Genomic DNA, 25,980 nt, shown 5'->3' on the forward strand with positions numbered 1-25,980 from the left:
GGCTTTGTCCAGGATACCACACCCTTTGTACCAACTAACATTTGTATATCAGGGACTCCTGCCCATTCCAGATTCTGTTTCCCATCTAATTCACTTCCATGCAGAGGGACTGGAACTGTACCTTGTAATAGGGTAAAATGACTTTCTGAAAGGTTTCCACTATTTGCTGTTTTGAAGAAAAAGCTATTAGGTTAGAAAGAAAGAGGTTATCACAACCAGAAATTTCCAACATGAAATGCAGTTGGGCCAGAGTGGGAGAGCTAACTCCCCAAATCTGAGGCCTTGTTGCTCAAAGTTGTCCACAGACCAGTAGCCTGGGTATTGCCTGGGAGTCCCACCCCAGCCCTGCTGAATCAAAATCTGCATTTTCACACGATCCCTCCGCTACCTGAATACACACTACAGGGTGAGGCTCTGCAGGAAGTCCTCCCCTGGCCCTTCTTGCCCACATGCTTCACCTTCCTCCCACTGTCCTCTCATGCCCCCCGCCCCCAAATGTTGCTGTGTTAATCTAGTTCTGCCTTTTCTTGAAGTTTAAAACTAGGGTGGGGGTTCGGGGAGGGTGTTATATTTTAAAAGGGGACTCAGACTGGAATTTCTTTTGGAAAAATAAAATATAGCCAATTTGAAGGAACCTTTGCAGTTCCAATGTCAGGAATCTAAATGTAGAAATATAAACATCTACTATGTTTATATTGGCTTGCTTGTAAAATCATCATCTTTGGTTATATTTAGAAACTTGATGGCTTGGAAATTGGGCTGAAAAAGTCTGAGAACAAAAAGTTTCCCCTTAACTCTCTAGAAATAAGAAAATCTTTTTTTAAAAATCCCAATAACATCTTTTCCCTGCTTCATTATCCCTACCCACCACTATGCATTTATTTCTTCCTCTTACCTTTCTCTCATCATTCCTAGTTTAATTTCCTCATTTAATTTTCATTTTTTAAAATAGAATTTTTCCTATTACTTAGTCTTTATAGAAAAATTGGGAAATAAAGAAGCAAAAGAAAACATAACCAGAATTCCACTGATGTAAAATAACTATAAACCTTTTATATAAAATTATCTCAAACCTCTTTGTGCCTAAATTTGTTCACAAAAATGGGGTAATTCAGAACATAATAATTAGTACCGACTTCCTTTTAAATGGAAGTATAAATTACTAACTTCTTTACATCTGTGAATATAAAAATGAAAAGTGTCATTTTTATTAAATTCTGCTGTATGGATTATACCATGATTGATGTAATAATACTTCAATTCTGGATATTTAGGTAGTTCAAACTTTTCACTATTAAAAACAGTACTATACATTCTTAACGATCTTCTTGCCTTAAAAAATTCTTTAGTTAAATCATAACTACATAAATGCATTATTACACTTGTGAAAAAATTTAAATACAGATAACACTAAATTATTTTTTACCATCACTCTCAGTCCTGGTTCCCTTCCCACCTTCCCAGAGGTAACCACTGTTACCAGTTTCTATGCATTTAATGCTTATGTATGTAGCCATCGGAAACAAATCATTGTTTCAGGTTGTTGTTTTGTTGTTGGTTATTTTTTTTAACACCGATGGTATAATATAATACCTAACATTCTCCAAATTGCCTTTCTTACTAAACAATCAGTCTTGGAATGCTTTCCGTATTAATGCTTATAGATGTACTTCATTCTTTTTAGCTATTGCACAGTATTCTGTGTTACGAATATATCAAGGTTTATTTAGTCTGTGTTGTACTGACTTTTTTCTCTCCTATAAAGAACACAAATGCTTCTTTGTGTACATGCCTGAGTGTGTCTGCAGAGTGGATTCAGAGAAGTGGTGTTGCTGGATCTTCGGATCCCCTGCTTCTTTCTATGTGTGAATGAGAAAAGTTCTTTTGAAGATCCTGGAGGAAAAAGTATAGTTCTTAGAAGACCCCCAGATGATGATTTTCCCCCTGCTTTATCTTTGGCTTCCAGCATTATCTTGAGGTTTCTAGCTAGGGTGGATGGGTGCAACTGAAAAAAAAAAAAAAAAAAAAAAAGGGACATACCAGGCTTTGGGGAAAAAAAGCAAGTAGGTTTGGTGAGTTTAAGTTGCTGCCTACTCTCTTGTGGGAGGGAAGAGTGCCTAAGGGTGCATGGCAGAAGGGGAGTCCTGCCCTTCATTTCTCATTCCGCCTGCCCCACTCCCACCACAGCTCAGTGAATCCAAGTGTCAACTCAACTTTTGATGGGTGAACACAGTGTACAAAGCACAGACTTAAGTGCTGTAAGGATTTCAGTAGATGACATGGTCTCTGGTCTTGTGAAAGAGAATAGACATCCATTCATGGAGAGATGTAATAGCATTTACAAGCTATACACTGTACTACCAAGTGCAACTTAGTGTCAGGCAAACAGTACAGTCAGCATTACTGCTGAGTGAACATCAAGGCCTCTTCACCTTTCACCTGGATTATTGCCCCAGGTTTTTTCTTGGTCTCCTCGCCTATGACCTCTCCCTTTCAACCCATCCAGTTGACTGCTAATAAAATAATCTCATCAGACCACTTTTATGGTCTATGTGCTCTTGTTCATTCCCTCTTATTCCGCCTGGTAAGCTGCCCCTTCATCCTTCAAGGCTCAGCTCAATAATGCTATGATGGTAATCATTTGCAATATATAAGTGTATTAAATCAACACGTGGTAAACATTGCACACACACATTGTTACATGTCAAGTATATCTCAATAAAGTCGGGAAAAAAAGACTCAGCTCAAACTTTATCTACTTAACATGTATTGACAACACACCATGGGCCAATCACCTCTTCTAAAAACTTCCTCTGACTCTAGGCTCTGTGAGTAACTCCCTCCCTGCTTCCTTTTTTGTGATAGATCCAACTTTATTGTGATTACTAATTTATTCTTCCGGCCTACCTCTACCCCAAACTGTAAGTTCTTAAAGTACAGGGCCACTATCTTATCCACTTCTGTACCCACAGCACCCAGTATGTACACAGTTGATGCCTGACAAATGTTTGTTCAACACAAAGAATGGATAAACAAGCTTTCCAGAAATGTGTACACCAGTTTTTAACACACTTTTAGGATTTGGAGGTTAATTCTTGCACAGAGAGAGAAGAAACTGTATTAGGTTGAAAGAGCAAGAGATAGTCTTCGAGGTGACACGTCTTAGATCCTGAAGGTAGCAAAGGGAGGGGCTGGCATTTGCCTAAACCCTTTGATCACTTCCCATTGCTCTTAGGATAAAGTTCAAATATTTTAACTTGACTTGGCCTGGAGGCTGCCTACCTCACCAGCATCCTTTCACATCATTCTTCCTGGAGCTCTTTACATTCCAGGCACACAGTCATTTCTTTGTTCCTCAAGGGCACCAAGTTTCCTCATCAATGATGCTCCTAATGCCTGGAACCCACACCCACGCCTCCCACCTCACCCCATGTCACCTGGTTAATTGCCATTCATCCTTCAGATCTCAGTTTAGCTGTCACTGAGTAGGGAGGCCTTCCCTCAGTCACACGGGGACTAGCTCGCCCTGTAGTACTACTGCATCGTGCTCTGCATTCTCCCTTTATAACACGTATTATTGTAACTTGATCATTAAGTGTGTAACTGTTGAATGTTTTTTCTTACTCTCCACCTCCTAACTCCAGACTTTAAGGTCCACGAGGCAGGATTTGCATCTGTTGTGTTCACTGCTTTATTGAAGGGGCTTTACTGACATTATTTAGTTTCACAATCCTGTGAGATAGATATCTTCATCCTTTGTTTGACAGAGGAGAAAACGGAAGGCTCAGATGTGTGGTAGAGTCAAGATTTGAGCACAGTTCCATCTGCATTATTGAAGGATTAAAAGGCCTCGAAGTTCATTTACTTGGGATTTGGATCCTCGGGACCTGAACTGCAGTCCCAGTCGTCCCACTTAGAAGGTTTATAATTCTGGGCGAGTATCCTCATCTGTATAATAGAGATATTTTTTACCTTACCTACTTCATGCTTTTCCTGAGATGATCGAATGAAATACTGTATAAGACATGGACGATAGACCGTAATCCCCTCTACAAATATAAGTGAAATAAGTAGGCTTTTCATCAGGCTCAAGTCGATAACGGCTGCTGCTTATCTGGTCGGCCCACTCTGGGTATCGCTTTCTTGAATAATCTTGTCCGTTTGGAGACACTGAGTCCAGATGTCCCTGTATATTTTCTAGAGGTGGTTGTTAGCCCAGACTTGCATTGATAGCTAAAAGATTAATTTAGAACAATATTCATCTTACAAGGCAAGAACTATACATTTAGCTTTTACATCAATATAAATAACACACATGGTGTTTCTGTAATAGTATTGAACCTCTAGTCCTTGCTTACCAAGGAAAGACGAAATGGTTAGGAAAGTATAGTTAATGATTAGCATTAATGCTTAAGAGCTTAGACTTCGGAGTCAGAAAAATTTGGGTTCAATTCTCTTAGCTTTACATTTACCAACAAGGAGGCCCTGGGCAAGTTACTGAACTTTCTCTGCCCTTCTCTACATCTGTGAAATGTCCCTACCCCTCAGACTCTACTGTAAGGATGAAAACAGATAATGTAAGTAAGTGCCTGGAACATAGGACACGCTCTGTACATGTGGAGAGTTGTTATTACCATCTCAGTCTGCTTTCTTTCCTGGCTTGTTGATCCCTGTACATCTATTTGTTCCATTTTTCTCCTGTTCCAGTTGGAATGATGAGTTTCAGGTGTCAGAGCCTTAAGTACGAATTCCAGGAATGCCGCCTCTCAATCTGCAACTTCTGCAAGCGAAGCCCAAATTCCATACAGGGGCGCGCTGCACCATAAGGGAGAGTTTTATTCTTGGCTTTGAACAGCAAAAGGATGTGTCATTTGGAGCCACCGTAACAGGGGAGTCTTACTATTCTGTCATTCCAGGGCTATTATCATGTAGGCTATATAAGTGGTTTGATTCATTATGAATTTTAAAATAGGAGCCTTTCTGTAATTTTGAAGTAGATGTAAGAAATTCTAGCCACAGCATTGTATTCTGGTTTGTACGTGTGTGTGTGCGTTCACTTGAAACACACTTACTGAGACCCTACTGTGTTCTCTCTGGGGAGGAATAGAGAGCTGAATAGGTTATCTTTCCCTCCTAGGAACTTAAGTCCCATGTAGGAGGTAGATAGGACACAGCAATGGGAGGGAGTGAGCAAGCAAGGGAGTAAGAAGGTCTTGAGCATGGTTCCCTCTATTCTGGGTTGGGATCCGTGTGTGCCGCACAGTGAAATAAGGGAGGTAAAAGATCACGGGGCACTGGACTGGGCCTGAATTCTGGCACTTGTACTTATTAGCTACACTACCCTGACAAGTCACCTGCCCTCTCTGAATCAATTTTCTCAGGTGAAAAAAGAGAATAATGCTTACCCCCAAAAGATTGTTGTGAGGATGAGCTGAGATCAAGTACCTACCAAGCACGATGCTGGGCTAATTATAGATAATAGATATTAGCCACTATAAATATCAATGTGATTGATATGCCAAGACATAGACAGTAATTAAAAAAAACCTCTTGTCAGCATAGAGGTAGGATCAGTGGAGGAGGCTTAAAGAGATCTCTATTCTCATCCCTGCAGCATGGCGGATGTGCAGCATCTCCTCAGGTATGCAAATGTGAAGTCTTTCCTGCTAAACATTTGCTGCTCTTCTGACACAGATGATGACATCCTGTGGTCACTCCACTCCCCTACTGAGATATTAGGTGGTGGTTTCACGCACACCCCACCCATGACGGTGGATTATCTGACGGTAACAGAGAAACAGGAAGATCAGTGGTTTCAACTGAGCAAAGAGACCATGTGTTTTACCGTAAATAACTCCCATTTCTATCAGTTCCTTGACCAAACACTGAACAAACTATGATATGAAATGATAAGGAAACCAAGATACATCTTCTAGAAAAGCTGAAAGCCTCCTTGATGTTGAAAGCATATCCTGTCGTCCATAGCATGCTAAATAAGGTGATGGCTGAAGACAAATTTATGGATAGGATAACTGGTCTAATGGACAGATGGAAGGAGGAAGGAAGCCTGGCACTGTACCTGCAAGTGCAACTGCACCTTCCTTGCTAAAGCTGCTGTTCTGCCCTAGAACCTCTCATTTTGTTTGACCAAGTTAGGAAAGTAATCCAGACTTAAATAAACAGTCACTGGGTGGAAGCTAACTCAGCTCATTTATTATAAAACTCCTTGATTTATGGGCAATATGGGGTTTTTAGGAGGAGAAAATGAGATAATCTGTGATATAATGGTTATTACTCATAAGAAATACCACTGTGGTCTTTCCATTATTTCCAAAAGCATTCCTCTCACAAGGAAATGATAACATCTAAAGGCTTTATTGGCATTAATATGGTTGTATCTATGTTCATCATGATGAAAATTATAATAGTGGGTACCATTTTTGAGCTTCCAGTTTACATCATGGGGACCCCCGGGCTTCAATTCAAACCATATGTCCCTTGGAGAGCCACTCATATTCTGCCTCGAGGTGTAAGCGCCATAAGGGTAGAGGTCTTTTCTATCATCTTCAGGACTGTATTCGACCCATAGCAAGGACAGTGTCCATTACATGATGGTTGTTCCGTCACTATTTGTTGAAATATTTAATTCAACATTCATTATCTCTTTTAATACTCACAACAACCCTGAAAGCTCAATATTGTTAGCTCTAGTTGTGAACAATAAAGTTGACCTGCTTGTTCCAAAGCTATCTATAGAATTACATATGCAGTGGGGGCTGCAGGGGTGGGAGAAATTTGCTCTATGGACACGATCTCTGAGCGTAATATGGGAGAATCAAAGAGAATAATACTGTTAATGTGAACATTCTTTTTATGGGTCCTCAGAGTGGGAGGAAGTAGCTCTGTTGGAGATTTGGCTGGAGAGGCACTCCAAACCACGTTTATGGGGAAAGGTGGAATCGAGGTGAAAGGTTTGGTCTGGAGGAGAGAAAATGCTTAGGGGACATGATAATCATCCTCACACAGCCCAGGCCCAACTCAGAGCAGAAGCTGTTTTGACCTGTGTAGGACCAGAGGGCAGAACACAGTGCAATTTTAGGGAAACTGATTTTGGTTCGACATAGGCAAGAACATTCTAACTGCTTCTGCTGTTTAAAAATAGAATAAATGACCTTGGAGGTAGTAAATCCCCTGTTGCAGGAGATGCCCAACGTGGGATTACACGATCACTTGACAGGGTGTTGTAAAAGGGATGTAAACATTGGCTAAGGGGGAACAGGCACGAGGCGAAATGAATATCTCCTTTATATCTCCTGGAATCTATGATTCTACCATCCTGAATTTTAAATTTGTAAAGATGGTATCCAGAAACAAAAGTATTTAGAATGAAACTGGTAGGTCACTAGGTCAGATTCCACTGCCTATAACGTCCCCTAGGGCAGCGTATCTGTCTATGTGATATAGCACTGTGTTCCCAGCACCCTTCACCATACCTGGCACATAGTATACATTTATTAACATGCATTAAATGAATCATTTGGAATCATGGGTACACTGGGGAACCTATCATGCTCTGAGCATTGATGTTCCAAGAAGTTATGGAGTGTGATAGAAATGAAACTGAACCAGATCAACTTTCCTATTTCCCTTTCCTATGTAGATCATAAGTTTGGTTTAGAGAGAAAATTTTCCACTAATTTGTATTTTAAATGTTGGGCTCACATAGAATCTTTTCCTCAGGTGAAGTGCCTTGTGTATATATTTTCTGTTGGCCTCACTAACTCAGAAGTTGTTTGAGTAGACCATGCAGAAGCCAACTTGTGGAGTGCTGGAATGAGAGGACAGGCAGGGGCCTGAGAGATGCCACACTCTAGCTGCAAGAGTGATGGGGACATACATTAACATAATCCAACATGCAGAGCCACCCCCAGAGGTGTCACTGGAGAAACTCCAGAGGTGACAATGATTGTGTCTAGCACTACGTCTGGAACTTGTCAGGGTCTCAATACAATATAGCGAATGAAGGAACAAGTGGAGCAGGGTAGCGTACAGAAGCAGTGCTGGACTTGGGACCAGGAAGCCTGGATTCTCCTCTGGATCTGTCTGTCACTGACTGTCTGTGTGATCCTTACGTGTTCCTTATCCTCTCTAGCTGTCATCTGCACTACGTGGCATTGAAATAGCTGTCCTATTTGAGGGATAGCAGCTATAGAGGCAGGAGAACATGGTCATCTCGACTAGTTGGTAATTAAAATGGCTTCAGGGTCATTTTAAAGGAGTAGAGTAAGTTGCACTGCATGTATAATTAGATGTGGGATGTGAAGGAGGGGAAGTGGTCAAGGATGACTCCTAGATTTCTGACTTAGGCAGCTGGGTGTATGGCAGTGATATTTGCTGAGATAGGAACAAGTAACCAGGAGTGGTTTTGAGAGGAAACTAAGGAACCACACCTTGTGCTCCCAGAAGCCCACACACTCAGAAAGATCCTAGCCCTTTGGCTCTTCCCCTACCTCCTTGAGTGAGAATAGGCCCATTGAACGAGAAGCTGGGCAGATCAGGTAGCTCATTTGTAACAGAGACCTCTGCTTATGTTTTCTGGTGCTGGAAAGCTTCAGGGGCTGGTATAACTCAGCCTTAAATCTCCACATCCATCTTTTCTCTATGGCGAAGGCAGCTCCAGAAGGCAAATATGGAGATCTGGGACCCACAAACCTAAAATTATAAAGAAAAAGAAGAGAATCAGGGGAAGATTAAAAGCTGGTATTCTGCCAGAGTTTTGCTGCATTCAAAGCACTCACCCACACTCTCTCTGGTTTCCAGAGACCAACTGCGGGCTTGACTCCTGCAGCCTATGTCAGCGCTGCCAGGCTTTGATGCTGAGTAAATGAAACTAGAAGTATTAAAAAAAAATGGAACTCCCCGAGGACTGGGGGTGGCTGGGAACATCCAGCTGAGTGGCAGACTGAGGGGCTGGCAGGACAGAGATTAATATGTAATGGAGAGAACAGAGCTCCCATGGGCACTGAACTACCACTGACCTCAGCCTCATTTAAGTGCTAGAAGCCTGGATCCAGGGAGTGGACCCCAGTACAGCCATGCTGGAGTGTAGAGAACAACAGACATCCCACGGCACAGTCTTTTTCTTTTTAAATCAAAATAAATTTTTTTTTTCAATTAGAGTTGACATTCAGTATCCCATGGCGTCTTATGAATATCACTTGTAGAGAGGACCCATTTTTTAATACAGCAGAAAGAGACAAAGGCAGGGAAAGCAAATGTAAAAAATGAGAAATTATGCCTGTCACTTTTAAAAGAATAAAAAGAATTGTTTTTGTGTCTAATTACAAAGGCAATATATGTTCATGGTAGAAAATTTAAGAAATTCAGAAAAGAAAAATAAAGACTCAACTGTAATCCCACTAACTACTCTTGCCATTTGATGAATATTTACTGAAGCTCACAACAATCCTCAGACTGAGGCAGTGTTATTATTCCCTTTTACTCAGTCAAGGAACTGAGGTCCAGGGGTTGAGATTTGCCTGAAGACACACAGCGGGTTAGTAGTAGAGTCTGGATTTGAACCTGGTTCTGTATCCCAACTTTCTCACGATACTTTATTTGTCTTGGTCTTTGGATAATACCAGAAGTATTTGTCCAATAATTTGGACAAATTATTTGTCCAATAATTCCGATTTGCAGATGGGAAATATTCCCCAGCAAATAGACACTGCATGAACATATTTAAAAAATGCATCTTGTCCTTTCAAGTCTTATCACACTTCCTGAAATGTTGTAAACCCATCCATTTGCAAAAGTGGTGTTTTGAGTTTTGGCCCATTCTTACAACCAAAACAGAAAGCAACTTTCCTTCCATTAGTTGGCCTGAGGCTTCCTTCTGCTTCTGCCCAAGGCAGCCTGTGGTTAGCACTCACTGCTTAACCTCTTCCTCCTGCAAGCCCCTCTTTGAAGTAGAGCATTTTGTTTCGACCATTTTGATAACATGGACATTCTGTGTCCCTAAATATCAAGCCAATCACTTGTAGAAAGTGAACAAATAATGTAACAACCTCATTCCACTTCTAAGCTTCACCATCTCTCACCACATCTCTGATTCCAGCCCCACTTTTTTTTTTTTTTTTTTTGCCAAGTAAGCAGAGGATTTATTAAAACAAAGAAAGAAAATACACTCCAAAAATATGGGAGTGGACAGGCCCAGAAAGACAGCAACTGCACTCCAGCCCCATTCTTGAATCTCCCATTTGACCCTCACTTCACTTCATCCTGACATTAGAGTGCATTTCTTCTGCACAGAGTACTTCATGATTTTTTTTAAAGTTGAATATTTAACACTTTATTCTGTAAAGAAATGAATTAAATGTGAATGTCAAATTATCAGTAGCATCAAAATGACCTCAACGACACCTAATATACTCAGTACCCAATCTTGACGACCCAGCTTTGTCCCCAGCCAGTGTCTTGCTGACAGCTTTAGACATTTTCTGCATGTCCTCCACTATTCACTGACCCTGACTCTTCCCAATAACGCTCCAGTGGTTCTTAATCTCGCGTTGTCATTTAGAGGAAATATTGAAACCAAGCTGCCTCAATTCAAATCCCACCTTTACCAACCCCTGTGTGACTTTGGACAAGTTATATGACTTCCCTATGCCTCAGTTTCCTTGTTTGTTAAACGAGCAAAATAATAATATCTATTTCATAAGGTTGTTGTGAGACCAAGTACTTGTAATGATAATGCTTGTAAAGGTCTTTAAATATGACCTGGTATATTGTACACACTAGTAAATATTAGCTATTAAGGCAAATGGAGTTGTCTGTCCATCTTGTCACCACAAGGGCCCGTAGACAAGGTATATTTCTTACAAATAATTTAAAATTTTAATGGTTTTCTTGGTTCATTTATTGGTTCATTTATTGAGTAATTTTTTAAATCGCACATGCACAGCAGTTTGCTTACAACTACATATTGAATAGACTTTTGTGGGCTTGCCTAGAAACCTTAATAACAACTTACAACACTGTATGTATATATATACATCTATCTATTTACATGTATATATACATACACACACAAACATATTTTTGCAGTGGATTTTTGGACAACCGATTTTATGTACTACATTTAGTTTATTTTATACATTTATTTTTCTTCCATTCATTTTTTATTTTCAAAGGTTGGCTGCTAAAAGATTGTCAAGATTCAACATGGTCTTCAATAGCAAGCCAAGGATTTTGTATTTTATTTCCTGTAGGATGAGGAGCCACCCACAACTTCAGAGGAGAAAAATGGCATAGTTTAACTTGTGATTTAGGGAGGAGTGCAAAGGCTGGTTTGATTAGGAGATCCTGGAGCCAGGGAGATCAGTTAAGAGGCTGTTAAAATAGAACTAGAACAAATTGTCTTAAAATTTATATGGAACCACAAAACACCTTGAATAGCCACAGCAATCTTGAGAACAAAGAACAAAGTTGAAGGTATCACACTATGTGATATGAAACTATACTACAAGGCTATAGTAATCAAAACAGCATGGTACTGACATTAAAAACAGACACATAGATCAATGGAATAGAATAGAGAGCTAAGAAATAATCCCACACTTAAATGGTCAATTAATCTATGACAAAGGAGGCAAGAATATACAATGGGGTAAAGAGAGTCTCTTCAATAAATGGTATTTGGGAAACTGGACAGATACATGCAAAAAAAAAAAAAAAATGAAACTAGACCACTTTCTTACACCATATATAAAAATAAACTCAAAGTGGATTAAAGACTGAACTATTAGACCCCGAACCATAAAACTCCTAGAAGAAAACATAGGCAGCAAACTCTGACATTGCTCTTAATAATTTTTTTTTTTTTAAATATATCTCCTTGGGCAATAGAAACAAGAGAAAAAATAAACAAATGGGACTACATCAAACTAAAAAGTTTTTGCACAGCAAAGGAAACTGTCAACAAAATGAAAAGACAACCTACCTAATGGGAGAAGATATTTGCCAATGATACATCCACTAAGGGGTTAATACCCAAAATTTATAACTCAACACCAAAAAAACGCAAACCATCAATTAAAAACTGGACAGAGGACCTGAATTTTCTCCAAAGAGCAGATTGGACAGGCACCAGAGCCCTTAAGCTATACCCTAAATCTCTATGACTACTGTGTAACAACCAATTTGTACTTCTTAATCTCTTCCCCTTTTTCACCCACCCCCAACCCCCTCCCATCTGGCAACCATCAAAATGTTCTCTGTATCTATGAGTTTTTTTCCTTTTTGTTTGTTTATTTTATTAACATTCTTTCGCTGTCACTTATATGTGGAATATTATAACTGAAATCATATGACATTTGTCTTTCACTGTCTAACTTACTATAAAAAGAACAATATCCTCTAGGTCCATCCATGTTGTCATAGATGGCAAGATTTCATGGCTACAACGTATTCAATATGGGTAATAGATGGGAGGGGGGTTGGGGCCAGGATGAAAAAGTTGAAAGGATTAAGGAATACAAATTGGTGGTTATAAAACAGTCACGGGGATGTAAAGTAAAGCATAGGCAATATAATTAATAATATGGTAATAACTAGGTGTAGTGCCAGATGAGATCACTTCATAAATTATATAAATGTCTAACCACTATGCTGTACACCTAAAATTAATATAAAATAATATTGAATGTCAACTGTAATTGAAAAATTTAAAAAGGGGGGAAAAGATAAAGGGGAATGAGAGATTCAAAGTTCCAGGTATAAAACAAATAAGTCTTGGGGATGTAATACACGGCATAGAGAATATAGTCAATAATATTGTGATAGCGGGGTACAGTGTCAGATGGTTGTTGGACTTATCATGGTGATCACTTCTTTAACATAGGGAATATAATCAATAATATGGTAATAACAGTATAGAGCCAGGGAGGTACTGTTGAATAACTATGATGTACACCTGAAACTAATATAATATTGTATATTAGCTATATTTTAATATAAATTTTAAAAACAGAATGGCTGTCATCAATAAATCAACAAACAACAAGTGTTGGTGAAGATGGGGCAAAAAGGGAACCCTTGTGCACTGTTGGTGGGATTTCAAATTGGTGCAGTCACTATGGAAACCAGCATGGAGATTCCTCAAAAAATGAAAACTAGAACTACTTATAACCTAGAAATTCCACTTCTGGGTATTTATCCAAAGAAATCCAAAACACTAGTTGGAAAAGATATATGTACCTTTATGTTCATTGCAGCAATATTTACAATAGCCAAAATATGGAAGCAACTTAAATGTCCATTAATAGATGACTGAATAAAGAAGAGGTGGTAGATATATACAATGGAATATTACTCTGCCATAAAAAGAATGAAATCTTACCATTTGTGACAACAGGGATGGACCCAGAGGGTATTATGCTAAGTGAAATAAGTCAGACAGAGGACAAATATCATATGACTTCACTTACATGTGGAATCTAAAACTCAAAATAAATGAACAAACAAAATAGAAACAGACTCATAGATACAGAGAACAAACTGATGTTTGCCAGATAGGAGGGTATTTGGGGGTCTGGATGAAAAAGGTGAAGGGATTAAAAAGTACAAATTGGCAGTTACAGAATAGTCACAGGGATGTAAACTACAGTATAGGGAATATAGTCAATAATATTGTAATAACTATTTATGGTGCCAGGCGGATACAAGACTTACTGGGGGGATCACTTTGTAAATTATATGTATAAATGTCTAACTACTATGCTGTACATATGAAACTAATATAATATTGAATGTCAACTGTAATTATAAAAATGAAGTTTAAAAAACACTCAATAAAATAGAAATTGATGGATACTTGCTTTACATAACATTAAAAAAAAAAGAGGCTGTTAGAATGACTCTAACTCAGAGCCTCAGTTAAGGTGCTGGACAAGAAGAGATGCATGTGGGAATAATTTAGGGGTAGAATTAAGAGAACTCAAGAATGGAGTGGTGAGAAAAATGGAGGAGATAATTCTAAAAGTTTTCATTTGGGGTAAATGGGAGGATGGAGGGAGAAACCATTAAGACAGATAGCATTTGCTATTGTTTTCTAAACTAAGATGGGATTCAAAATTTTCAAGGAGAGATAGACATGGGTTGTGCAAAGTCAGAATATAATGCAAGCCGCTTTCCCAAGTCACATACAAAAAAAAAAAAAAATCTATGTGCACCCACTAGTTTTGACATCTGAACCTAGAACTAAATGACATGGAATGACTAAATAAAAAAGGAAAGAAAGAAAGAGAGAGAGAGAGAGAGAGAGAGAGAGAGAGAGAGAGAGAGAGAGAGAGAAGAAAAGAAAAAGGAAGAACATATAGAATTGGTAACGCTTTTCACTGATGATCCACTTGACAGTGATAATTAAGCACATTAAATGTTGCATTCCAAGGAATGTTGGGCAGATGCTAAGTTTTTGAAACAACACACTCTTTTATCCCTGCAGATGTGGAAGCTTTCCTCTCTCAACAGAGCAGCCAGAAACTTGTTTGGAAAGACCCAAACAAGGCCACAAGTACCCCAACTACATCCTTTCCAAGATGCTAATACTTTCCACTTTCATCCAAGACTCCCAAAGCCTGTGTGTTCAGTGGGCAAAGAATAAGACGAAGGGACTGCCCTGGTCTGAGGCCACATGGGCAGCCAAGCATGCAGGAGGGTGTGGCGGAGGCCTCCAGCCCAGAAATGGTGTGTTCGCCACAAAACCACATTCCCTTCCCCCGCCCTCCCAAACACTCCAGCTGGCATAGGGAGAGTATTTGAAAATGAGAATGAAGATTTCCTATGTTGTGTCGGTGGGTTCTGTTACCATGTTTTGTAAATCAGAACTCCAGATACACGATGAATACAGTTGTACTAATGGCACCTAAGGGAAGGGATATTTTTAAAATACTCTGAAAAAATCTAGAGTATGTGGTTGCCATGATAAAAACACATCATTTAAGAGATGGATTCCACAAATATTTATTTGGCACCTACTAGGTGCCAGGCACTGTTCCACTAGGTGCCAGGCATTGACGGTGGAATGGTGAAAAAAAACAGACATGTTAGCTAATGGGAATGGGTACTCTGCTGGGCAATGCACTGGGATTTAGGATCTAGTCCATTAAGTTAAGGATGTGATCCCAAAAGAACATGATTGGATAATTATATTGCAGATTTTTAACTTCTACTTGAATCCTAAAAGTTCAAAAGGACCGATTCTGACCCCGCCTGGCTAATCAGTGATATATAGTCGCTAACCTCCAGTGGGAAATCATCTCTCCCTTCTCTGAGCTGCCCTGTACTTCCTTTGATCCTCTGAAAAGCATTGGATCATTCTTTCATGCGTTGTGATTATTTATATATATGTCTTATCAGCCTTTGTAGATGCCTTCAAAGCAGGCTGCTTTTGCTTCCCTCTGCAGATCCCTCCCCAGACACTGCCCTGACTCCCCTCCCTTTTCCTCCTCCATTCACCATGTATCCAATGTTCCTTCCATGCAGAACACCTTGCTAGTCCCTACATGTGCCAAGCTCTTTCCAACCCATGCTTTTGCTCAGACTTCCCTCCGATGGAAAGCTCTTTCCCTCTTTGCTCTGGAGAACTATGACTCTCGTTGGAAGACGGCTCAGAAGTTAAGCCCTTGACTTCTTTGAGTATTGAGTGGTCATGCCCCCTGGCCCTCGGAGGACTCTAAGCAGATCTGTTAGCTCACTTATTAGCCTGGATTTTCTTTTTTTTTCTTCACTGTTTTTTTGTGGGTCTATAAGCTGGGGGGCAAAGTCCTCATTTTATCTATCTAGATCTCTGGGGCTATATACCTTTGCCTGGAAGAGGCGTTAAGTGAAAGTGTGTTGAATAACTTATTTCATTCTGAATTACCCAGGAGATAGCCACATGACTCTAAGGCCCTCCTGTCTCACACACACACACACACACACACACACACACACACACACACACGCCTATTTGTCCTTGCTAGAAATTTCTCCCAGGGCTCACTCCTTGGCTTGAACGTACTGAGACTTCTGTTAGAACACAAAAGTGATGTAATAGCTAGAGCACTGGAAGAAGAACCTAGAGACCTATATTCTAGTTTCAACTCACCCTGCAATTAGTTCTGTGATCTTGGCCAAATCATATCATCTCTCCAGGTCTGGGTATCTTCATTTATAAGGTAGAAGTTGAACTCAATTCGGAATGGTATATAGATGTTTTTCCTCCAGTGATAATTTCAGTCAAACGGTAGTGGCCTCTCAGAGAACTTTGTTGAAGATTGTGAAGGTCAGCTCAGGAAAGACATTCAGCTAGAAAGAATACAGTGACTGCTTCTGACCGTTTAGCATAGAAGTAGGAAGTGGGGCACATCTGCCTATTATGTGCTGACATTGAACTGGGTAGGTTTTTAAGTTCCTTTTAGCTCAAACACTCCACATTTCATGATCCATGCAAGATTCTATGTGTCATGCGGGGTCTCAGCTCCCGCTCCCCGCACAAGAATGCAGGATATGGCGAGGCCAAAAAGGAACAACAACGGAGCCATAGATAGGGGAGTCATACCACTATATTCTCGCTGGCGGCTGGGCTGGAGACACAGGAAGTAGGATCAACACAATCTGTAATCTGCCATCCATGCTTGCTAACCCCACTTGCTAGCCGCCTCTCTGCCAGCCAGCCAACCAACCCCTTGCTAACTACAATCTGCGCTTGCTAGCTCAGCCACGGCAGTTATATCAGTGGCCAATGGCTAACTGGTAACAGCTGATGGCCAACTAGTTACAGCTGATGGCCATCTACCACCCGAGCCAGCACCTTTTTATGTGAGGCTGAGAGCCTGGAAACTGCTCTCTGGGACTCTGTCCCCACACTATGTAAAATCAGTTTAATTTTGCTCAGAAGGTATACGAGTACGTCAAGTGTCTGCTGCATGCTATCGTGTGTACTGAGTGGTACAAAGAAGAAATAATGCATGGTTGTTTCCTGTAAGGGACTTTGGGTGATTAGGAGAGGTAAGTGATACATGTCATTTCCATTTAGCAGATAATCGAAATTGAGGCTCCACCAGTGAGTGAAGGAACTGGGTATCAGACTAGTTTGATTCTAAGTGCTTTAAGCTTTCCCACTACCCCTCAGTACCCTCCATTTACACGAGAAAGGGACAGCAGATACTGAACTGAAAGCTCTAGTGTTTCCCTTGCCTGGTGTAGCACAGCAGAAGCCCAGGATAAAGAGTGGACAGTGTTAGCAACCTGGGGGGTTGAATAGAAAAGGAAACAGAAGTGTCCAGAAGACAAATTTCACCTATTGCATGAGGGCTGCTCTTGGTTTCAGCAGAGGAAGCCTTCACCGGGTCACTTTACAGGCAAGCACATTTCCTCACGTCACATGTACCTCGATCCTAAGATTCAGTCCCTTTAAGCATGATGGGATTAGGGAAAGGTAACAACCCTCTGGGAAGAAACAGTGCAGGATAAAGATTCAAATCAAATCCTATTGATACATATCAGGCCGTAACCTCGGGCCGCATATGGTGTCCCCCCAACACCACCTGAGGGCATGGCCCTCTGCACTTGTGAGGTTTGGAGAACTTTTATATCCATTTGGTTTGAAAATGCCACGATTTCCCCAGTACTGTTTTGTAAGTAGTGAGATTTCCTAAGTAAGAGCAGATGGCTATTTTCTGGGCCATGTGGATGCATCTTGATAGAGGTGGGGGGTGGCCATAAATCCCGAGTGTGGTCTCTGGACTCCACATGTTCGAATTCTTAATAGTGACCAGACCCTGAGAAAATTGTTCATGTCACTAGATTCACACAAGGCAGGCAGACATGAAGAAAGGAAGTTACTGATGTACAATAAATTTTCACACTACATGCAATGCACACACTGACATCATATGTTCCAGTAGAGTTAGCTGGTAAGGGTATCCCCGTCATGATGCCAACAGACCTGGAAAACCAAACCAATAGTCAGAAGGTCACTAAGGGAGAACCCAAAGTTGGAAAAAAGAAGATTCAATGAACTGAATATGATATTTATTTTTGACTACAGTAACCTTAATATGAAATATAGAATGTTGGAGCTAGAAGGGACCAAGGTCACCTTAGCCCAGTCTTTCATTGCACAAAGAGGAAACTGAGACCCAGAAAGAAGAACTAACTTGCCCAAGTTCACACCATTCATTCATCTCCCCTTTTATCTTACATTTTTAGAGTCAAGTCTCATTCTAAACAAAGTGGTGCCTTTCACAAGCTCTAAAGTCCACCTCAGGAGATGGATATGAATAGAACAAATTCTCATACAGTACGATTAGTGTTCTGAGACAGGGGTTGGCAAAGATTTTCTGTTAATGGCTGGATAGTAAATATTTTAAGCTCTGTGGGCCATAGAGTGTCCTAAACTCCATTGTTATAACACAAAAGCAGACGTAAATGAGATGTAAATAATAAAAGTGTCTGTGTTCCAGTAAAATTTTACTTGTTGCCATTAAAATGTAACATTATATTCACATGGAATGAAATATTATTCTTTTGATTTTTTTCCAACCATTTAAAGATGTAAAGCTATTCTTAACTTACAAACTGACAAAAACAGGCAGCAGGCTGGATTTAGCCTGCAGGCAGTGGTTTGCAGACGCTTGTCTTAGGTGAACAGGAGTTCCAAATGATTTTTCCCCATCCATGAAAGTGATCTAATTGTTGATCAGATTCTTTCACCAAGAACAGAAGAGTATCTGCTTGTCAGTGTCATTCTGAAAAGGCAAGGCCATGGATGGGGATGCTATTCTCAAAGAACGGTAAAAATAGGATAAGGAGAGGCCTGAAAGACCCTTTGCATCCCCATCCCTCCTCTATTTCCAATTAAACTCCAAATGCCTCTGTAATCTTGAGCCAGCTTTAACACATTTACTTTTCACATTACAGACTCTCAATTTGTTACAATTTAAAATACAGATTTTTCTGCAGAAGAGCTGGCCCTTTCCGAGGTTTCCACACAGCCATGTTTAGAGGAAGTCAAATAGCTACATGGGACCCAGTCCCTCTGTAGTTTAGGTAATTTTCTGACACCTTTAGTGTGCCCTGCGTGTGGCCCTAGGGAAGACTGACAACCTGCCCCCTCATAGATGTGAGCTCATGGGCAGTGTCTTCTTTGTATACCTAGAATTTTCAGAGCAGAGTTTGGCACTTCAGAGTCTCTATGTTTTGTCATGGGCAGTTTTCCTGATGAAGAGGTATATGCTTTTTCACCTTATAGGAGAATTCTTTGGGTCTCAGTGTCCTCACCTGCAAAATGGATATAATTATATCACCTATAGCACAGGTTTTTATATCATATGTGTGACAGAACTCTGTAAACTGTCAAACATTATATGAATGGTCTTTCAACCTTCCACCACTTGCTTTCATCCCTACACTCGACAAGGCCATTTTATCTGTCTGGGCCTCATTTTCCTTATCTCAAAAGCCAGAAGGATGAATTTAATGCTTCTAAGTACTGTTCCAATTCTACCACTCTGGTCCTGTGCCTTGTTAGGAAAGAAGTTTTTCACTATATGGAGAATAAATAGTTTTGCTTTATGATTGAAGGTGAAGGGCAGAAAGAAAGAGGTCAGATATAGAAAACAACAAAAAAAGAGAAGAAGTGGACCTCTGCCCTACACAGGGAGTAATACTAGTGCCCTCCTCATTCAGTGTCCAGGGTGAAATGTCTGCTTCCTTAAAAAGCAAAAAAGCTATGTTCTTTGGATTAGTCTAGATTTGCTTTATATCATGAGTTTGAGAATCTCATCAACCTTTCTCATCAGAATCAATCAATGCTTAGAAATGTTGATGAGCTTATCCATCCAGCAGCTTTTAACAAGGGGCTCACTTGCCCAGACACTTCAATGTGGAATATACATTGCTATACCATGTTTTTTTAAACCTCTGCTGGGAGTGATGGCTTCCGCGAAGCCAACTAAATCATGTCCCATTGTGGGGACAGAGTCCCAGAGAGCAGTTTCCAGGCTCTCGGCCTCAGGTGGAAAGGTGCTGGCTCGGTTATTAGATGGCCATCAGCTGTTACCGGTTAGCCATTAGCCACTAATATAACTGCTGAGGTTACACTAGGGGGTGGGTTGGTTGGCAGAGAGGCAGATGGGGGATTGCGGATCATGTGGCTCCTGCTTCCCGTATCTCCAACCCAGCTGCCAGCAAGAATATAGTGGTATGAACCCCCCATCCGTGGCTCTGTGGGTGTTCCTTTTTGGCCTCACCATGTCCTGTATTCTTGTGCGGGGAGCGGGACCAGAATCCCAGCATGACTCCCGTAATGGCAGAGTCCTGCACAGATTTTCCCCTTCTTTCTCTTATTTTCCACTTTTATAAAGGAGTTATGTAAGACCACTGACCAGTAGGTGAAATGTCGTCTTCCTCTCTGAGGAAAGTGACCTGGTTTTTAAGGAGCCAGTGTGGGATAGGAGTGGGCATGGGGCTGGTCGGGGCGGGTGAGGCAAGTGGGGAGATTAGGGAAACCTGTTTCTCTCCCTCCTCCACACTCCTGGCTTGAGATGTTTAAGGAGGGACAATGGGGATCCAAACCCAGGACCTGTCCCATGGCTCTAGAGGTTCTTTTCTACGAAGGAGAATGGATCTTGGTGGAGCTGTCTGGTGTACTGGACATCTCTGGTGTCCAAGAGATGGGTCTCGGCCTCTAATCGCAGGCAAATTGGAAGCCCTGTGAATTCTTTTGTGACCTACATATAATCGGCCCACAGAGAGAAACTGTTTTACAAAAGAATGTGCTGTACAGTAGATCACAGTTTTCCATAATCACAGGGGCCTAAGAAACACTTTTCAAGACATCTGGCTATTCAGTACATATTATAAAAAACTAGACATATCCCAACTAAATAGCTTGTGTTAGCCTTGATTATCTCTGAAATGACAAATGTATAATCCTTTAAATATACCTCAACTTTCCCTTCCCTGTGCGTTTATTTGAACTATCCCCTCTACCTTAAAGAGCCTTTCCTATCATACATTCTTCCCACCACAGAGCACTGCTGGTCCAAATCCTACCAGGGTTCAAGTCCCATTTCAAGTACTGATTTCTAATGAGTTCTCCCATTTTTTTGGCTCTTGTTATAGTTACTTTTTTATGAGTTTATGTTTTGCTTCCCCAATGACAGTATACCTTCCTTAAGGCCTCAAACTTATCTTTGTATTTCCTCATGTTCAAAATGATGTGTGATTCAGGTCCTTAAACAAAGTAGGCATTAAAAAAAACCTCTTGATTATTTGTTCAGCCAGAGCACAATACCCAAAATCCTCACCTACAGAAGGAATGTCTGTACTATTTGAAGTCTGAACCACAAAGAAATTGTTAAAGATTTCAATTCAAAACAAACAACAAACTTCTAGAAAATGTCCTGAGTTTTGCACCTTCTGAGTATTTATCCAAGCAGTTGAAAGACTGAATTCAGTTCTGAATAATAAGCCTGAGGCATGGCAAGGTCTTCAGCCATCAAGAGAGATTCCATTATATGCAGAGTATGTGGTTTCTAAAAGAGGAGTACGGACTAATATTTTGAAAAGGCTTTCAACAAGAGCGATAGAACTAAAATGTTTTCCTGAATAAATAATACTTCTACAGAATACGAAGCCATCACATGCCTTATCCTAATCCTAGTTCATGAACTCTTTGCTGTAATTCCTTATCTCCCCAAATAATTAAGAGGGAGGGAGATGTAAAATGTGAGATGGAATGTGTTATGGACTGAATATTTGTGTCTTCCCAAATTTATATATCGAAATGCTAACTCCCAATGTGATAGTCTTAAGAGGTGGGGCCTTTGGGAGGTGATTAGGTAATGAGGGCAGAGCCCTCATGAATGGGATTAGTATCCTTATAAGAAGAGGCCAACCTCTCCTGTTAATGTCATGATAATGAGAAAAGACATGCAGAAGAAATCAACAATAATTAGAGGCAGAGAAGCACATGGTGTCTCTGGGTGAAAGAGGTTGGGGAAGGAAGTTTGCGCAGTGAACAAAGGATGAGATCACAAGAGACTTGACATAGGTTGTAAATAATATTGGCATAAAATAAAATCTCAAGCCTGTGAGTGTAAGCCCGCATTGCAGGTGTTGGGAACACTGGATAGTCACATGCGAAAGAATGGAATTGGACCCTTATCTTACACCACACAAATCAACTCAAAATGGATTCATGACTTAAATGTAAGACCTGAAACCATAAAACTCCTAGAAGACAACAGAGTGTAAAGCCTCCCTGAGATGGGTCTTGGCAATGTTGTTGTGTTTTTGTTTGTTTGTTTTAATATGACACTAAAAGCACAGGTAATAAAAAAACAAACCCAAAACAAACAAGTGGTATTACACCAAACTAAAAAGCTTCTGTACAGCAAGGGACAAATCAACAAAATAAAAAGGCAACCTATGGAATGGGAGAAAGTGCTTGCAAACCATCTATCTGGTAAGAGGTTATTAACCAAAATAGATAAGGAACGTCTACCATGCAATAGCAAGAAATCAAATCACTTAATTAAAAAAATTGGTAAAGAAACAGAATAGATATTTTTCTACAGAAGATATACAAATGACGAACAGGTACATAAAAAGGTGTTCAACATCTCTAATCATCAAGGAAACGCAAATCAAAACCAGAGTGGGATACCACTTCATATCTGTTGGGATGGATATTATCAAAAAAGCTAAAGATGACAAATGTTGGTGAAGATGTAGAGAAAAGGAGCCCTGGTGCACTAGTGGTGAGAATGTAAGTTAGTACATAAATTAGCCATTATGGAAAGCCATACGGAAGTTCCTCCAAAAATTAAAACTAGCTTAAGATCCAGCCAGCCTACTTCTGGGTATTTATCCAAAGGAAATGAAATCACTATCTCAAAGAGATATCCACACTCCTATGTTCATTGCAGCATTATTCACAATAGCTAGGATATGGAAGCAACCTAAATTTCCATTGACAGATGAATTGATAACAAAATAGGTGATATATACATACAATGAAATATTATTCAGCCTTAAATAAGGAGGAAATCCTTATGAAAAAGGGGCAGCTATTTTATATAATATCTTTCTGGGAAACGTTATGTAGGGTATAAAATTTAGGTCATCTTATTTTTCAAAAAGGTGTATTTTAATAATCTTACAATTTATATGCGATTTGTGGCCAGAATTTGAAAGGTGTTAGTGTTGTATCAAAGATCTTTTAAATGATACCGCTATAGGATGTATCATTTCAAGTTTATTCTGCACATCTAAAGAGTAACAAAGGATGACGATTAGCACAATAATGGTATCTTCACATTTACTGTGTTTAACTAAAGCTTAACACATGTTGAAAACTATATCATCTCACCCAATTTATCTATTAATTTCAAATTACGTTCTTATAAAAAAATTGCAGTGGGAACCTGAAAGAAAAAAACAACAAAAATGAAGAGGCCAAGAGTTAGCTAGCTAGCCCTTTTTCTGCCATCTGCAAACCGGGTTCCCACCAGACACCAGATCTGCTAATGCCTTGATTTTGAACTTCTCAGCCTCCAGAACTGTGAGAGTAATTTCTGTCATTTAAGCCACCCCGTCTATGGTATTCTGCTATATAGCCGCCCGAACAGACTGAGACAGAATGTTTATATTTACTGCAGCCATATTGCTTTATAGATACATTCTCAATCTGATCAGTAACACTATGAGGAAGGTATTATATATATACCCATCTTACAGATGATGAAACTGAGGCTGAGAAGGGGTCCAAGGTCACAAAGCTGAAAGGAGACTAAGATTCAAACCCAGGTCTCACTGGTTTCCAAGTTTGCACTTTTTTCACTGTACGATGCTGCCTTCTTATAGTGTTTTCACAGCACAGATGAAAAAAATGGGTTGAGATAAAAATTTTATGGAAATGCACTGTGGTGGAATGAAACAAAACAAAACACTGGACCAGGTGATAGAAGATGTGGTTCCCACTCTGCTGTGAACCACGAAGCTATGTGACCTCAGCCAAGTCACTCTATGTCAAAATCATAAACTCAGTCTGTAAATGCTGAAAAATGCATCTTGAAGATCACTTATCCCTATCCAATCTCCTCCCCTTGCAAGAGAGGAATTTGAGGCCCAGGTGAAGTTACATGCCTGTAGTCACATGAAACCAAGTTTATCAAACCCATCTAGGGCTCCTTCCACTGGGTCATCTCTCCTCCTTGGGCCTTGATCTCCTCATTTATAAAGCAAACCTCCAAGACTTAGGGCGTCGTAGTCAGTTGTAACAGAATATCATAGACCAACTTGGGTGGCTTAAACAGCAAACATTTATTTCTCACAGTTCTGGAGGCGAGAAGTCCAAGATCTAGGCACAAGCAGATCTGGTGTCTGGTGAAGGAACTCTTACTGGCTGTTTTCTCCTTGTATGGCTGTTTTCTCCACAGATGGCTGTTTTCTCCTTGTATCCTCACATGGCTTGTGTTTCTTCTTAGAAGGACACTAATTCCATTCATGAGGGCTCCACCCTCATGACCTAATTATCTCCCAAAGTCCTCACTTCCTACTATAGTCGTATTGAGCATTAGATTTCAATATGTGAATTTTACAGAAACACAAACGTTTAGTCCATAACATGTGTGCTCCACTTAGATTGTGGTATGCAAACATAGAAGCTTTTCTTATGATTTCTTAGTGCATAACTGTAAAAAGGGAGGTCTTAGAGATACTATGAGAGAAAAACCATACAGCCTCTGAGCCTATATGTGTGGGGTAGGTGTGGTGTGTGTGTGTGTGTGTGTGTGTGTGTGTGTGTGTGTGTGTCAGAGAGAGAGAGAGAGAGAAAGGGAGAATGTGTCCTAGAGAGAAACCTCTCCTTAGAGTTGTCTCAGATCCCAATAATATACCTGAGTGAGTTTCTGTTCCTTATAACAACAAAAACTAACTAGAAAATAAAGAAAAATACCTTTATCTAATATCTAAATGAAGCATCAAATGATACTCTGGTACAGAGTATATAGGTAGAAACATTCAAATGCTAGTACCCTGAAAAAAGTTACATAACACACACACACACACACACACACACACACACACACACACAGACACACACACGAGCATTTATTTCCTGCGTCGCTCCTCAAACTTTCAATTTCTCTCCTTCACCAAAATAACCATTATTAATGCAAAAAGGCTAAAAACTGCCAGCGTGTGAGGTTTGGCTCAGTGAGGTGATGGTGGAACATGTAAAAGGCTTTACATTATTAATATAGAAAGGCTGAAAATGGCCTTATTTTACATTACATTTGGCTCGGTGAGGTGATAGTGGAACAGCCCTCCTTTCCTACTTGCTGCATTTAGCACATGTGTGCTTCCTGCAGGTATATTTTTTGGCCTGGATCATCGGAGCAGTGTTTTGTTTAGCAACTGATGGGCTTTTATTGAAATACCTCTCTGCTTAGAGGGAGAAGACTTGTCTATGTCACCTTAGAAGTTAATATGCCACAGTGGAGCATAAGGAGCTACAAGGGTATGAACAATGTTTTCCAAAATGTTTTCCTTGGAACCCAAGCCTTGTGAGACGCTATGTGACGAAAGGTTCTAAGGTCAGATAAGCTTGGGAAACGCTGCTTTCTGTATTGCCTCTTATAGAGCCGTTGCCGCACATGAACATGTTAAACATCTTCTCTGCTCGCTCCTCCTCTGTACCAGATGTCTCGATTTGAAGTGCCTCAAGGCTTGGCTTTGGGCCGGAACTCCTCTCTACACTCTCCCTAGGTGATCTCATCCAGTTCCATGACTTTCAATGCCATCTGTATGCTAATGATTTCCCAATTTATATCTCAAACGTTTCTCCTAAGCGCCAGGCTTGGAGATATATAAGCTCTGTCTACTCGAAAGCACCTCTTACAAGTGCTATAGGTCTCTTGAACTTAATGT

The 25,980-nt window shown here is 40.2% G+C and overlaps 1 long non-coding RNA gene and 1 pseudogene across 1 annotated transcript; one reads left to right on the forward strand and one right to left on the reverse strand.

Annotated features, from left to right (window-relative positions):
- Positions 1 to 4,247: 4,247 nt before the first annotated feature.
- LOC141572207 (large ribosomal subunit protein uL24 pseudogene) overlaps positions 4,248 to 25,980 on the forward strand; it is a 37,368-nt pseudogene continuing 15,635 nt past the window's right edge.
- Positions 6,360 to 16,370, reverse strand: LOC141572208 (uncharacterized). The gene is made up of 2 exons (XR_012497451.1): positions 16,148 to 16,370; positions 6,360 to 8,712 (listed from the first exon to the last, which is right to left on the reverse strand). It is a non-coding gene; the product is annotated as an uncharacterized LOC141572208 (long non-coding RNA).

This window comes from Rhinolophus sinicus, linkage group LG06, assembly GCF_036562045.2.
Source record: "Rhinolophus sinicus isolate RSC01 linkage group LG06, ASM3656204v1, whole genome shotgun sequence".
NCBI classification, from domain to species: domain Eukaryota; kingdom Metazoa; phylum Chordata; class Mammalia; order Chiroptera; family Rhinolophidae; genus Rhinolophus; species Rhinolophus sinicus.